Genomic DNA, 16,941 nt, shown 5'->3' on the forward strand with positions numbered 1-16,941 from the left:
AGTCCTGACCTGGGGACTAGGCCCCTGAGAATTCACTACATTCCCTCGGGTTTCCTGTCTTGAGGGTTCCTGATGAAGAAACGGGAAGGGGGATGGGGCACACAGGGAGCTGGCCCAGTTGGATGTAGATGTATGAAAAGAACAAGTCAACCACCCAGTCTCAGCCTCCGTCCCTGAGTACAGCCACACATGGATGGAGGCCGAGAAGGCAGAGCATGGGCAGTTCCCAGTCTGGTTGAAGCAGCGAAAGGCTATCTCAGAGGTTTGTAATCAAGGGTCAGAGTAAGTGGTTCAGAAGCTCAGAGCAATTGTCCTCCTGAGTATGTATGGTCAAGGTGGGCTTCCTGGAGGAGGTGGAAAGTGGACTGGGTTTTCTAGTAGGGTTTTCTACTGGTGTGTGTGTGTGTGTGTGTTATGGGGGAAACCGTGAGTGGAACAGCCTGGTAGGGGTGAGGCCTGCTGCATTCTCTCAGTGGGGTAAGCGAGGCATCGCCAGAGGGCAGGGCTAGAGTAAAGGTTCACCTTAAGGGACCACTAAGCTGTTGCCCTAAGCCGGCCCTAGGAGGAAGTCTGCTGTCCCCATAGAAGGAGGGTATTGGGTCCTTCTGATCCCCTCCTTCCCAACATCGTCCCCTCCAGACTCTGGCTGCAAAAATGCCCCGGGAGCCCACATGCCCACCCTTCCCCAGTGACATTAAGGCACTAGTGAAAGAAAGCCCCCCCAGGTTCAACTTCCTATTGGGCTTGCTGCCTGCTTTCTTCTCAGCTCTGCCTGGTTTCTTTAGGATCTGCGAGTGTGAACTATTATATTGTTCTGTTCTCCACCCCCTGCCTCAGTGCAGGACCCCATCTGGGAGTGCCCGGAGCCCAACAGGGCCCAAAGGGCTTTCATCTCCAGGCCAACCCTGGCTCCACTGCCCTTGATCTCTCCAGTCTCCCCATCCTGCACTCCCAGCTGTTCCCCCAGCGCTCTGCCAGGGCCCTGGCCGGGACACCATGCCCCTCTCCTCCCAGGGAGGCAGAAGAAAGATGTGCTGATGGCTCAGCCAGTCCTGGACTGTGTCTCTGTGTCCTGCTGGGGCTCCAGGACGTCTGGGCCACCTGGACTCGGAGCCAGGTTGGAGAGTGAGGCACTTGGGGGAGGAGGAGGCCCCCGAGGTGCCGGCTGAGCCGAGCTGCCAAGAAATAAGGACCAGACTCTCCTCTGCCCCATGTCTGGAATTCACCATCTATCAGGGCTGAAGTGAGTTTAGACAGGGGCCCCAGGGGTGGTTTCAACAGCCTGGGCTGGAGGTGTTAGGGAGGGAAGGAAGAGACAGGATGGCCTGGGAGAGGGGGAAGAGGGAAGAGGCTTGGCAAATGGGGCAAGATGGAGGGTGGAAGGAGGGGGAGTGAGGAGACCTGGGGAGATGGGGCTCACTCGGGAGCCCTGAGGTGGCCCAGGGAGTGGGCTCACAGCCCCCCATGAGCACTGGGCTCCCCCCCCACCGCCAAGCCCTGCCCATGCTGTCCTCCCTGACACGCCCTCTGTCCTCTTCCCCACCCCTCTACATTTTCTCCTTCCGCCAATTTCACATCACTCCTTTTATTTATTCAATCATTCACCCGTTTATTTATCTAGCCCACTTGTGGAGTACCTTCTATATGATGCTATAAGGTCCAGCCCCTAAGTTCCAGGCACCTCAGGCTGTGGCTGGAATAAGACAGATACAGAAACTCCCATCTGGAAGGCAGGGATGAGGGTCCTGTGATGTGGACAAGTGGCTGGAGAGCAGAGGATGGAGGGGGAAGGGCATAGAGGAGGGGAGCAGGGGAGACGGTCATGTTTGAATTGGTCTCTGAAGAAGGCACATGTGGTTCGGAAGAGTGGAGGCAGAGAGGTGGGAGCACCAGGCACCGGGGACCCCGTGCACTGGATGGGTCTGGGAGACCGCAGCCCTGGTGGTCCAGAGCAGTGAGCACAAGGACCCTTGGTGGCTTCGTTCTGGAGGCAAAGGGAAGTGACTGGAACCAGCTCAAGACAAGCCAGGACTTTGGGCGTGACCATCGGTGCCCTGGGAGCCCAGCCCTATGCTCAGGTCGGCAGTGAGGGAGTGAGAAAAGAATAAGAGGCAGTCCTTGCTCTTGGAGGCTCACAGTGGGGTCACACGAGACCATTTAGTCATCCTCCCAGGGACAGAGACCTGGACCCCCGACCCCTGGGGGCAGGGAGTGAGCCACAGCCAGGGCCAGGCGGCTGCTGGGGAGATCTGCTCTCCAGCTCCCTGCAAAGCACATCTTTTGTATGAACCCCATGGCCCAGCCTCACTCCCGCAAGCCCTGCACATCAGGATAACCTGCTATTACATGAGGCTTCTGCTGGACGCCTTCCAGGGAGAGACAGTTCCACTGTGTAATGAAAGCTGAGCCCCACAGGCCACCCTGCAGGGTCCAGAGCAGAGTCAGAGTCAGGGAGAGGGCGATAGAGGCTGTGACTGAGACTGACAGGGGCTGTGATAGGGGCTGGGACAGGGGCTGTGACAGAGACTGTGGCAGAGACTGTGGCAGAGACTGTGACAGAGAAGGTGAAGGGGCTGTGACAAGGGCTGTGACAGAGACTGTGGCAGAGAATGTGATGGGGCTGTGATGGGGCTGTGACAGGGGCTGTGACAGAGACTGTGGCAGAGACTGTGACAGAAACTGTGGCAGAGAATGTGACGGAGCTGTGATGGGGGCTGTGACGGGGCTGTGACAGAGACTGTGACAGGGACTGTGGCAGAGAATGTGACGGGGCTGTGATGGGGCTGTATCAGGGGCTGTGACAGAGACTGTGACAGAGACTGTGGCAGAGAATGTGACGGGGCTGTGATGGGGCTGTGACAGGGGCTGTGACAGAGACTGTGACAGAGACTGTGGCAGAGAATGTGATGGGGCTGTGATGGGGGCTGTGACAGGGGCTGTGACAGAGACTGTGACAGAGAATGTGACGGGGCTGTGATGGGGGCTGTGACAGGGGCTGTGACAGAGACTGTGACAGAGACTGTGGCAGAGAATGTGATGGGGCTGTGATGGGGGCTGTGACAGGGGCTGTGACAGGGACTGTGACAGGGACTGTGGCAGAGAATGTGATGGGGCTGTGACAGAGGCTGTGAAAGAGACTGTGACAGAGACTGTGACAGAGAATGTGACGGGGCTGTGATGGGGCTGTGACAGAGACTGTGGCAGAGAATGTGACGGGGCTGTGATGGGGGCTGTGACAGGGGCTGTGACAGAGACTGTGAGAGGGACTGTGGCGGAGAATGTGATGGGGCTGTGACAGAGGCTGTGAAAGAGACTGTGACAGAGACTGTGACAGAGAATGTGACGGGGCTGTGATGGGGCTGTGACAGGGGCTGTGACAGAGACTGTGGCAGAGAATGTGATGGGGCTGTGATGGGGGCTGTGACAGGGGCTGTGACAGGGGCTGTTACAGAGACTGTGGCAGAGAATGTGACGGGGCTGTGACAGGGGCTGTGAAAGAGACTGTTACAGAGACTGTGGCAGAGACTGTGACAGAGACTGTGACAGAGAATGTGACGGGGCTGTGATAGGGGCTGTGAAAGAGACTGTTACAGAGACTGTGGCAGAGAATGTGATGGGGCTGTGATGGGGGCTGTGACAGGGGCTGTGACAGAGACTGTGGCAGAGAATGTGACGGGGCTGTGATGGGGGCTGTGACAGGGGCTGTGGCAGAGACTGTGGCAAATGTGACGGGGCTGTGATAGGGGCTGTGACAGGGGCTGTGGCAGAGACTGTGGCAGAGACTGTGGCAGAGAATGTGACAGAGAATGTGACGGGGCTGTGATAGAGGCTGTGAAAGAGACTGTTACAGAGACTGTGACAGAGACTGTGACAGAGAATGTGACGGGGCTGTGATAGGGGCTGTGAAAGAGACTGTTACAGAGACTGTGGTAGAGAATGTGACGGGGCTGTGATGGGGGCTGTGACAGGGGCTGTGACAGAGACTGTGGCAGAGAATGTGACGGGGCTGTGATGGGGGCTGTGACAGGGGCTGTGGCAGAGACTGTGGCAAATGTGATGGGGCTGTGATAGGGGCTGTGACAGGGGCTGTGGCAGAGACTGTGGCAGAGACTGTGGCAGAGAATGTGACGGGGCTGTGACAGGGGCTGTGACGGGGATTATGGCAGACGCTGTGATAGAGACTGTGACAAAGGCTGTGACACTCACTGTGACAGATGTTGTGGCAGGGACTGGGCAGGGACTGGGTAGGGGCTGAGGAGGAAACGTGACTAAGTCTGGAACCACAGGCAGAGTTGGGACAACAGTTCCTGGAGCCCAGGCCCACACTCCCACGGCCGACAGCGCGGTTGGCGGTGACAGCAGCAACACTGCAAACACACAGGCCCAGCGTCTGTGGAAACGCCAACAGGCTGAAGCTGCCCCAGGAAGAAAGCAAGAGGGAGGTGAGTGAGGCCGGTTCCCGCCCAGCTCTGCTGTGCACTCCTGTCCGTCTGTCCAGGGGCAAGTTTCTAGGCCTCGGTTTCCCCGATAATGCCTGCCTTGGGGAGAGACCAGATTGCAGAGTGAGATAGGGGCTAACATGGACTGACCTGTGAGGCTCCAAGTTATTGCAGGGGGTCTCTGAACCTCCGCAGTCTCCCCAAGCACAGCCCGCTGACTAAGAAATGCGCCTTCCATGTATATGAACAACCATTTACCCCATGTGTGGGTGTTAGTGTGATGAGTAAAAACACACATTTGTTTTAAAGCATAATTGAATTCATAGTCATGATAACTAACGTTTAAGGAGAGCTAGCTCTGTGCCAGGCACCACGCCAAGTACTTAGTATGGATTAGCTCATGTAATCCTTGCTAGAGGCCTGTCAGGTAAGTGGTATTATCCCCATTTTACAGATGATTAAATTGAGGCTCAAGGGGTTGACTAACTTGTCCAGACTCCCACGGTTAGAGGAAGAGCCAGGGTTTGCTGGCAGTTCTGTCTGACCCAGTCTCTTACCCTCATCCACCACTGGCAATGTTCTCAATCACAACTGCTCCCATGTCAGATGTATTTTGAAGTTTCAAAGTCAAGTGTTTTTTTTTAGTGAAAAAGAGGTCCCTGTACTCCAATTGGCTGGGACTTACTGGGAAGAATTCCTTCAGTCCATGGGCATTTGGGGAACTCATCTCCTCTCTGCACCCCACCCCCCAAGGCACTGGGAATTGGGGATGAGCAGGACATGATTTTCTGCCTAAGGAGAGCACAGAAGAGCTATAACGATTCCAAGGGCTATGGCTGTCATTGCAGCTTTCGGTCAGGCTCTCACTGACCAACGTGGGTCATAAACAGTTCTGGCCAAGGAGTCATTGTCTTCTCTTGCTGTGCTAACTCTGCAGGCTATTCTGATGGCCCCTTGTCTCACACGCTTCTTGAGTCATGTTCAGAAAGGAAATTCTCTGCCAGGCCCCTTGAGAGGAAGGGCCCCTCAGCCTCTTCACAGAGACCCCCTCCTCTGCTGTCCTTGAGGGATGGCTCCTCATTCTCCCAGACCACCCCTGCCCCGTGGTCAGGAAGTGACATGGTTACTCCCTACGGCTTCTCCCAGACCACTGGGACCTCTACCACCCATAAAACTCCTCCACACACCTGCTCCTCTGAGGCTCCCACACCCGGCCCCCTCAGGGCTGTCACCCAGGGATCATTGCCACCTGGCTTCCTCCCCGCCTAAGTCCTGGAGAGGGCTGCACTTGAACCTTGGCCCTGACTCTGGGTTTTCAGAGCCCTTCTTCTCAATTTCACCTACCCACTCCATGGCCAACACCTAGCGCCGCTCCACCTTCTACAATCTGAAATTCAGGCTCCCCAGTCCGACCTCAGCCTCGTCTCCTTCCACCCTCTCTGGGTCTCGCCATTACACCTGCTCTTTGAGGGTAGAGCAAGCTCTGTCCACCAACCTCCTGCCTCAGTCCCTTCCTTCCCCAGCTTAGACTCCAAGATCCATCACCTCAACCTTCACCTCCAGTGTCCTCTGCTCCCTTGTTCCAGCCCCACGATCTTTTTTGTTTATCCACCTGGAAACTCCAGCCCTGGATCAATGCAACCACCAGCCCTCTCTGAGGTTCATGCACTACAGCAGCCCTGCTGAGGCAATCAGGGAAAAATCACAGAGCCGCCCAGATTTGCTCTTCCTCAAGTTCATCATCTAGTGTGCCTCGGTGCTGCCTGCCCGGCAACCCCATTGTATCTTCCTATCTGCCTTGTCTTCGTCCTGTCCATCAGTTACCACTTCTCCCCAGTGTCCAACCTCTTCCTGCAGGATCCTTCCCATCCACATTTCAACCTGATCAAATCTTTTCTCTCCAAAAAAGGTCCTCCTTGAACCCCACTGTCCCTTTCTGTCCTTCCCATCACATCTAATCTTCTTAAAAGGGTGGGCTTCACATGCCTTCCTTTCTCAACTGCCACTCATTCTTTAGCCCACGGAAACCAGGCTTTGCTACCCATTGTGTCTTCAGCAAGACCAAATCCACCTTGCATTCCTGTCTCTACATGACCCCTGAGCATCATGTGATGCTACTGACCACCTCCCCTCCCCCCATTCTCCTCCCTTGACTTCAGGAATACATACTCTTCTGATTTTCTTTCTATATCCCTGGCCAGTCCTCAGTTTCCCTTATGTGAGGAGGAAGCTTTCCTCTGCTGGCTCTTCACCTGTTGGCATTATTCCTGACTCTGTTGCGAGCCCTTTCTTTTTTCATGTGATCTCTCTCCCTGGACACTCTCACCAAGGCCCTTGGCTTCACTTCCCATCCTTGCCTTCAGCCCAGACCGCTCCCCTGGACTCCAGACCTGTTTGATCAATGGCCTCTTGGATGTCTTACAAGCACCTCCCCCTCCACGTGCTCTTCTCCAAAGACCCCCTGTTCTTCCCACTCAGTGAATGATACCAGCATCCCTCTGGTGGCTAAAGCCAGAAACCTGGGCATCATTCCTGACATCTTCTTCCACCCCCTCACCTCCCACATCCAATCAATTCAAAAGTTTTGTTATTTCTCCTTCATAAATATCTCTCAAATATGTCTACTTCTTACCATGCCCACTGACACAACTGACACAACTCTAAATTATTTCTTGCCTAGGCTATGACAGCAGCCTCCTAACTGACCTACCTGCCTCGAGCCTTGTGTAGCTAGAATCCATTATCCATGATGCTACCAGAGTGGTTTTCCAAAATGTAAAACTGGCCATGTCTGCTGAAGACTCTTCAATGACTTCCACTGGACTTAGAATAAAACCCAAACTCTCTAACCTGGCAAGTAAGCTGCTTTTCAGCCTGGCTGACAGTAATTCCCCAGCCTTCCCTCCCATCAGTACCCTCCTTACCCTGGCACTCTACAGCCCTGTACTTTCATAGGCTTTCTGCTTATGGTGATGGGGACACCCTTGCGCTGGTGATTATGGAGATGTCAGTTGTTGACAATTACGGTGATGACTTTAAAACACTGCCCACCACATTTCAAAGGCAGTCCTAGGAGGCAGACCCCATCCCACAGTGCTCCCTTAGTCCTGTCTCCTGTTTGTTTATGTGTGCCCGTCTCAGAACCATCTCCCTTAGGGTTGTTTTAGGACTCTCTGGTCAGGCCCAGGCTATCATCCTATGTTGACTCTTGGATATCAGCCTGAACCTACATCCAATGTCCATCTTTTTCTAGCCTTGAGTTGGGCCCAGCATGTTGGTGAAGGAGCAGCAATGGCAACGAAGGTAGAGGAACAAGGTGATAAATGTAAAGATGCTGCTACCATCAGCACTTGGTGGGGAGACAGACAAGGTCAGCCACGGGACTGTAGAAAAGGGGCTCCAGTCAGTTGGTGCCCCCAAGCCCTCTCTTTGCTGTGACTCTGTCTGTGATCAGCCGGTGGGGTGCTTTGTCCTTCTCAGAGGCTTCACTCTGTAGCACTGACCTGCCACCCACTGTCCATGTACGTCCAGGACTGACCCCCATCATGGGGCACTTACTTGGTTTGCCAGGTTGGGGATCTGATACTCCTTGTATGGACAACACCCCCCAATATTAGCATATATTTGCATCTATAAGTATGCATGGAGGCTATTTTCCTAAAATGGGGAAGGTGGTTGGGGGCTAGGAAGAAAAGAGATGAGCAGTCTGGAGGATGATGAAAAGGCATCTGCCTCTGTGGGGGTCTGAGTAATAGTCCCCAAAGATAATCACGTCCTAATCCCTGGAACCCGTGAATGTTACCTTATGTGACAAAAGACACTTGGCAGATGTGATTGTTTTGGATTGTCTGGGTAGGCCCTCAAGGCAATCATTAGTGTCCTTATAAGAGGGAGGCAGAGGGGGATCTGACACAGAACAAAAAGACAGCATGACCCCTGAAGCATGATGCTATGCTGCTGGCTTTGAAGATGGAGAAAGGGGCCAAGAACCAAGAAACACAGTGCAACACTAGAAGGTGGAAAAGGCAAGGATTCTCCCCTAGAGCCTCTGGAGGGAGTGCAGCCTGCCAGCATTTTGATTTCAGCCCAGTGAAACTGATTTCAGACTTCTGGCCACCAGAGCTGTGAGAGAATAAAAGTGTATTGTTTTAAGCCAGCAGGTTTGTGGTCATCTGTTACAGAAGCAATAGGAAACTCATGCTGTCCTTTTTCCTCTTCCCTCTCTGTGCCCGCCCCCCCTTCCCCACCCCCCTTCCTCCTGAGTTGGATTAATCCCCTTGGCGTTAGCAGGGAGGCGGGATAGAGGAGGCATCCTCCTCACCTCTACCTGGGGCTCAGTGCCCTCTGGTTCCAGGGAATGGTGGCTTTGGGAACATTAGGAGGGAGGTGCCTCCTCAGAGCAGTAGTCACACGCAGGTCACTGTTGGAATGGCTTTGCTGGCAGCCGGCACTGAACTAGGACAGGAGAGGAAGAATCCCGGAGAAGCCATATGGGGATTGTGGCTGACGGGGTGATGCCTCAGCATATGTGGCCTCCCTTTTTGGAACTCCCAGAAATACTTGTGGCAGAGGAGGAAGAGGGCAGAGGTCCTGTAGGTGCTGGAAGAGAAACAGCAGGAACTTTGGGTGATGGATGTTAATGGAACTTTATTTATAGTCCCAGACTGGGAGGGTTTGATAACATTTGTGCTCTGTCGCTCTTCCAGCTGACTACACCCTCCCTGCCTTTATACAAGGTGGCTGATTAAGCAAATAATGACTTACAAACCCTTTTCATCCCCTTTCCCCCTTTCCATTTAGTTTCATCTTTTCTTTTTTTTTCTTTTTTTTAAAATTTATTTATTTTATTTATTTATTATTTTTGGCTGCATTGGGTCTTCGTTGCTGCATGCGGGCTTTCTCTAGTTGTGGTGAGCGGGCTTCTCATTGTGGTGGCCTCTCCCGCTGCGGAGCATGGGCTCCAGGCGCACGGGCTTCAGTAATTGTGGCTCGCGGGCTTCAGCAGTTGTGGCGCACAGGCTTAGCCGCCCCACGGCATGTGGGATCTTCCCGGACCAGGGCTTGAACCTGTGTCCCCTGCATTGGCAGGTGGACTCCCAACCACTGCACCACCAGGGAAGCCCAGTTTTCATCTTTTCTTTATAGAGTTGAAGGAGCACTTTCTATATTGGGGAGAATATTCCCTTTTCTATCATTTATTGCTACAAATATTTCTTCCCTCTCACCTCATTTGTTATTTAACTTCTGTTATGAAGTGTTTGCCATGCAGAAATTTTCAGTTTTATATATTGAAGCATATCAGACTTTGCTTTTATGATCTCTGACCTAGATAACATACTTAGAGAGCTCTTCCCCACCTCAAGAAATATTCACTTACATTTTCTCGTCCATAAATACATTTTCATATACATATATAATCCATCTTCCCTCATTAATTAGCAATGTCTCTTTTCTCATTTACTACATTTCTATATACATTTCTGAATTCTATATCTGTTCCATGATTTCCTTTCCTTCTGCCATTCCAGTATCACTCCTTGCCCCACGCCCCCAAATTACTGCAATGTACTATCTTTTTTTTTTTTCTGTTATCTTTTTAAAAAACAGATAAGGGAGTCTCTCTCCTCTACTGCTCATCTCTTTTAGAATTCTCTTAGCTATTTCTTTTACCAGATTAACTATAAAATTATTTGATCATGTTAAAAATCATGCTGGTACTTTGATTAGGATTGTGCTGAATTTATAAATTAATTTAGGGGGAATATATATCTTTATATCAGGGCAAGAGGAAGGTCTGTCTCTATTTAAATCTTCTTTTGTGTCTGAGGAGAATCTTGCCACGGTTTCAGCCCTCATTTTTGTTTCTTTTTGTTCATTTCTGTCAAGTTCGGAGAGGGTAGTTTTGTAAACCTGCATTTAAGCCACCATGATTCCCAGAAGTCTTTAGATTTGCACTGAATTGAGGGCTAAGGCAGGGATGATGAGCTAAAGCTGTGGGTGCGGGTGAAATTCGGAAGGAGAGTAAATGCTAAATGAGAGGAACAGAAGCTTGCAAAGCTCCAGCATTTATGGGGGAAGTGAATGCAGTGGATGTGGATGAGGGCAAGCACAACAGAAAGGAGAGGTGAGAAACCAGTGGAGAGGTGTCAAGTAAGCCAGAGGAGGAGGAAAGTTCAAGAATGGCATAGTCAATAGAGGCCAGTGTTGCTGGAAGTTTGTGGAGAATGGCTGTGATGGAGCCGTGGGCTGTGTTGGTTGTAGCTGGTTACTGGTAAGGTGACCATATCACTTAGTGTTTAAACTGGAACACTTGGAGAAGACTCTGGGACAACAGGGATAAACCAGGATTATTCCTGGTAAACTGGGATACATGGTGACCCTGATTAGCGTTGACCCCTGAGAAAGTGATCTCAGTGGATGATGGTTGAGGTGCCCAGGTTGTGTGGGTTTGAAGAGTCAAGACAGTAACAGTAGATTCTCACTTCTTCTCTTTAGAAATTTGGGTAATAACCTATATGGGAAAAGAAGCTGAAAAAGAATGAATAAATATATACATATAACTGAATCACTTTGCTGTACACCTTAGACTAACACAACATTGTGAATCAACGATACTCCAATAAAATAAAATAAAATAATTTGGCCAGAAAAGTAAGGAGAGAGTTGGGTCATAGCTGCAGGGAAATTAAGATTGGAGAAGGGTTTATTTGCTTGTTGGTTTTGCAGTCTTGAGGAATTTGTCTGTTTGGGGAGGAAAAGAACTTAGTAAAGAGGGAGAGATTGAAGATGTATGATACAGACAGGATAAATAATAAGGAGAGGACATATAGGAGGGGAAGGAAGCAGTATCAAGAGCCTATGCAAGACATGAGTTTAGCTTGGAAGAGAAGGAAGGATAGTTCTGTTATGAGAGGCAAGTAAACGAATGCATGACAAACCGGCAAAAAGTTGAGGTGCAGAGAGGAAACCTGAGGAAACTCGTTTAACTTCTCAAGAATGGTTGCTGAGAAGGAGGTGGGCAAATCCATATAGGGCAAAAAGCCTCCAAAAGGAAAGGATTGGAAACACTTCACCCCTTCCCTTGAGGATCAACATGGTCAGACCCTCTCTGATAGATAAGGATGGTTCTGAATAAGGTCCACTGGTGGTGGGAACTGACAGATTGTCCAAGCTCAGTGCCAGGCACTAAGTTGGGAGGTTTCTGGCTGGTGTGTATATGGGGCTGGAAGCTTCTCCCATCCTAGGCACTTTGGAATACTGGGGGTCTTCCTTCATTGGAGAATTACCTTAGAAAACTCTTAGAAATCTGAACCAGTGAGAACATCACTGTGTTGGTGGACAAAGTCACTGAGACTATACAGGACCAGATTCTACAGGGACATGTTGTGGGTAGCAAGAGAAGCCACAGCTAATTAGAGGCTCCAGAGCTCTTGTCACCTGGCCTTGGATGAACCGCCCTTTTGAGGAAGTCTTTGATGTGCTTGAGCAATTCAGTGTGGAGGACGAACCCAAGTGAGAGATACTGCATTTCTTGTTACTTCAGATGGTCTTAAGTGGTTAATTAAAAATACTTATGATGGGGAAAGGGCTCTGCACTTCCACTGCAGGGGGCACAGGCTCGATCCCTGGTCGGGGAACTAAGATCCTGCAAGCCCCATGGTGCAGCTAAAAGAAAAAAAATACTTATGAAATATTTATCTAATTTATACCCCAACTTGATAAAGCAGGTTCATGTAATAGAATGGTATACAGCCATTCAAAATGATATTGAAAAGTAAAATTAATTTGATGAAATGAAAAAGTATTCGGGATGCATTAATTGAAAAACTAGTATAAACCCAACAATCTGATTTTTGAAAAGAGTATGTAATATGTCTATATAAGGACAGATATAAGATTGTAGGAATATATACCAGTTAGCAGTGGCTGTTTCTGGGTGGTGCAATGTGGAATCAAGGGTGATTTTTCTTTTTACTTACCTTGACTTTCTAAATTTTCTATGATGTGTTTGTATTGCCTTTTTTTTTTGGTAAGTTGAATAACACTTGTTTTGTAAAAGGATTGCCAAGCAGCCATAGGACCCCAACCTGAGCCTGAGGGAGGAAGCAGTTGAGGGGCTAGTGGATGCGGTTGGGTGTACTCTCTCCAGCTGCCCTCAGCAGCTTCTCTTTCCAAAGGGAAAACAACCTGGCCAAATTTAGCAATGCACCTAGCCCAGTGCTGCTAGGTGTCGCCCATGGGACACGTCGGGAGGAGCTGCCCTACATTCCCCATCTGGGGCTCCACAGACAGCCCGCCACCCTTGAGCCGGCATCTTCAACCCGGATGACATAAATGAAAGTTTCCCCTCCTCTTCACCCTGCGGACAAACTATTCTGAGCCCATTTGTACCTAAGACCAAAGGGAGAGAGGAGGTTTTAGGAAGGCTGAAATATCCAAGGGATTCTTGGAAGGAATAGACTGCTGTTTGCTGTGGCTGTGACTCTGGTTATGTGAATGCTGTGTTTGCCACATTGTACGAAGCTATGGTTGTACCAACAGACTGTGGACAGAAGAGCGAGGACACTGTCAGATAGTTTCCATGGCTATGTGGGGGAAAGACACGCTGCCAGACCAGAACCCAGCACTCAGAGGGAAGGCCCTTTCAGTTCTAGCCAGAGTCCTTGGTGGGTCCTATTTAGCATTCAACCCTGAGTAGGAAGGTGAACACGTTCATCCTGCCTTAGGTTGTCGGTCCATCCTCCACGCATCAGTGAGTCTGACTCAGGAAAATCCTTTGGGCAGTTCCTGGGCTCAGAGGCTTTGCTCCAGGTCAGCCCCATTGGAAAGAAACCTAATGATGCTTCCTACCTACATCTGGCTGGTATGTGTAGTTGATGGATATGAGCGGTTCTCCATTGGGCCATGTGGAAAGGTCTGGAGGTTACCTGGCCCTCTGCTCTTTCCAGACTTCTGAGCTTTTAATCCCTGAATAAGATGTCACCACCTGCCCCATGGGAAGCCTGTGAGGCAGCCAGACCTCTGCTCAGTGCAACAGGGCCATCTCTCCCAAGAAGAGCACCTTTGCTCAACAACAGAAGGAGTGAAATGGGCAGGTGATGAGGGAGGGCCCTCCCCTGACCCACCTCCGTGCCCATATGAAATTCTATGCCATTTTTGGTTCCTACTAGCTCTCTCTGAGCTTCCCACAAAGACAGTGAAGGAAATACACAATTCATCCCTGACTCATGACAGACGTTCCATAAATATTTGTTGAATGAAATGAGAGTGGGAGTGAATTAATCAATTACCTAATAATTTTAGAATGGGGAGGGTAGATAAAAATACCTATGGTTCTTGGCCATGAGTAAAAAAGAAAGGCTAACATGCCAAGGTTTATGACTGTGATTCAAAACTTTCATGTATTAATCATCTTTATGTATTAATCATGATACTTTACAAAATCTTTCTTTGGCACAAGAACCGTAGATTTTCAAGTCCAATCAAGTCCAAGTCTCAGATAAGAAAACTGAGGTCCAGAAAGAGAAGGGAGTGTCCAAAGCCACCAGGCTGATGGAGTGAAAGCATGATTCAGGTCTCTTGGCTCCTGCCCTGCAGGGCTCTTTCCACCCTCCATGCCTGTGTGATTGGGGTCTTCTGCTCTGGGCAGGGAGGGGAAAGGCAGCTTCTCTTATAAATAAATATTGGTTGGGCACCTACTATATGCTGCATACTTACTATGTGTCAAGCAAGTTGCTAGATGCTGGTGATATAATGGTAATTAGATAGTGCCATGACAAGAGAAGAGATGGGCAGTTATGATGAGGGAGGTGCACCTGGCCAGGGAAGCACAGATTTGGGGTGATGGGTTGGGTGGGGGGAGCTTAGGGTGGGGAGCAGACACCCTGTTAGATAGTGTCTCTTTAGGGGCATACCCCCAGCATTCCTGTGCTGCTCTGTCTCCTGCTTTTCTGAGAATGCCCGGCTCCAGGGGCCCAGGCATCCAGATAAGAGTCACAGCTCAGAGTCTAAGGGGACAGATAAGCAGGGCAGTCTGCTCAGATACAGGGGGCTCAGGCAGGGGTGTCAGGCTCCAGAGGGAGGCCCTGGGAAGGAAAGGACCCACTGTCCTGTTTGAGGGGATGTGATGGGGGAGGTGTGGACCCCACAGCAGAGGCCTGAGCTCCAGGACCCTCTCAGCAGGCCCTCCCACCCCCAGGCAGTCAAACTGGGTTCTGCTCTTCAACCTCGAATCTGTCTTGTTTTGAAGCCAAAGCTTCTCTAGGAGGTCCTAGATGTCTCCTCATCTCCCTTCTCTCCTTTTTCACCTCCATCCTCCCATTGCTGCCTCTCCATCTCACTAGCAACTCGCCCCTCCTGCCTCATCAGCTCACCCTGAGCCGTTCCTTCCACACTTCCTTTGGATAGCTCCAGAAACTCAGTCTCTTCTGGGAAACGAAAGTTTGGAGGCAGAGGCAGAGATGGAGAAAGAGGGACATCCATGATCCTCCTCCTCCTCCCCTTCCTAGCCCTAGCAGGAGGGCTAACCAAGACAGGGGCCTCTGTGTCAGTCAGGGGCCCTGCAGGACAGAGGAGACGTATTCACACTAGGTCATGGAGGACAGGTTAATAAAGAGTATTTATAGGGGACTTCCCTGGTGGTCCAGTGGTAAAGAATCCGCCTTCCAATGAAGGGGAAGTGGGTTCTATCCCTGGTCAGGAAACTAGGTTCCCACATGCCACGGGGCAGCTAAGCCCACACGCCACAACTACTGAGCTTGTGCGCCTCAACTAGAGAGCCCGCGTGCCACAAACTACAGAGCCCACATGCCCTGGAGCCTGTGTGCCACAACCAGAGAAGAGAAAAAACCCACACTCCACAACCAGAGAGAAGCCTGTGTGCTGCAAGGAAAGATCCTACATGCCTCGACGAAGATCCCACATGCCACAACTAAGACCCGACGCAGCTAAAAAATAATAAATAAAAAAATAAAATAAAATAAAAATTTAAAAAGAGTATTTATAAAGGGAAACCAACAAGGGACAGTGCAGCAGCCCACTGAGAAACAGCGAGAAGTGGCTTCCACCCTGGGCCTGAAGGGACAAATGGAAGGAGCAGTTACTGGAACCTGGAGTGAGGACCTCTCCAAAGGGGGCCACCTGACAGAAGCTGTGGCCTCTCACAGAGGGACAGAGCCCACCCACAGTGGCCTGGCAGGGAGGGTGCCATGGAACAAATACCCCAACCTGCCCTCTGGTCTTCTATGGTGTCTTCCAATCACCAAATCCAACCAGAGGCCAGAGGGCAAGGAAATCCACTGATGCAGTCCGAAAGGTCAGCTTCTCAGGCATTTCCACAGTAGGGTGGAAAAGTGCAGAGAGTGGGTCTGGAGGGGCACACTGAAGCTATCCAGTTCATCTGACTATGTGCGGGGCACCGTGCTAAACTGTCACGTGGGTCATCTCATTTAATGACCATGACAACCCTATGAGGCATGCATTATTATTATCCCCATTTTAGAGAGAAGGAATCTGAAGATCAAAGAAGTTAAGGAACTTACCCTGATCCTCAGCTACTAAATGGTAGAGTACAGATTTGAACCAAGGCAGCCTGACTCCTGGATTGTGATTCTGTCTATGTCTTTGTTCAGAACCTGTTTGTCTAAACCAGTGCTGTCTGATAGAATTTTCTGCAGTGATGGGAATATTCTATATCCATACTACCCAGTACAATAGCCACTAGCCATACATGGCTATTGAGCATGTGAGATGTGGCCTGTGTGACTGAGTGAGAACCTGAGTTTTAAATTTCATTTAACTTTAATTCATTTTCATTTAAATGGCCACATGTGGCTACCCTGTTGGACCACAGAGGTCTAGACCTTACTCTGTGGATCTTTGGCTGTTGGATTCTGGAGGGAAGAAATGCTACCCATGTCACTCTGCCGCTCACAAAACTTTGGGGAGAATGGATCGATGGTCAAAGTCATGGCACTGCAGGTTGGGATAGACATGGACTGAGAAAACATGCGGGGGTGTTCAGCTGCCCTCCCCCATCTCAGACTGAAGAAGCTCATCAGATACATCCCTCCACCTTCCCCTGGGCAGGAACAGTCTTGGAGGTAGGAGAACTGTGGGTCAGTAAGATAGTGGGGGGCAGGGTCCTAAAGGAAATGGGACAAAGACATTTGGTCGCCTTCCCTAGTTAGACTTGCTGGCTAAAATAATCGTCTGTGGTAGATCCGTTACTCTGAGATTTTATTGCTACTGCCACTTGGCCTGGGGCAGGCCCCTGAGCACTTTTCATGCTTCTTGATCAAGAGTTCTTAACTGGGCTACTAGGGTTCCACGCATTGCTCCAGGGGAGTCTCCGAAGCCCCTGAAATTGTGTGCAAAACATCACATACTTGCACAGGTATCTTTGTTCCCTGCATCTATGATACATAAAAAGGTGCAGAGCCCCTCATCCAGGTCTTTGGAGGAAGAATTGCCTCCAGCTGGCCTGCCCCCTCTCTTGAGGCCC

This window comes from Balaenoptera physalus, assembly GCF_965194825.1.
Source record: "Balaenoptera physalus genome assembly, chromosome: 2".
Lineage (NCBI taxonomy): Eukaryota > Metazoa > Chordata > Mammalia > Artiodactyla > Balaenopteridae > Balaenoptera > Balaenoptera physalus.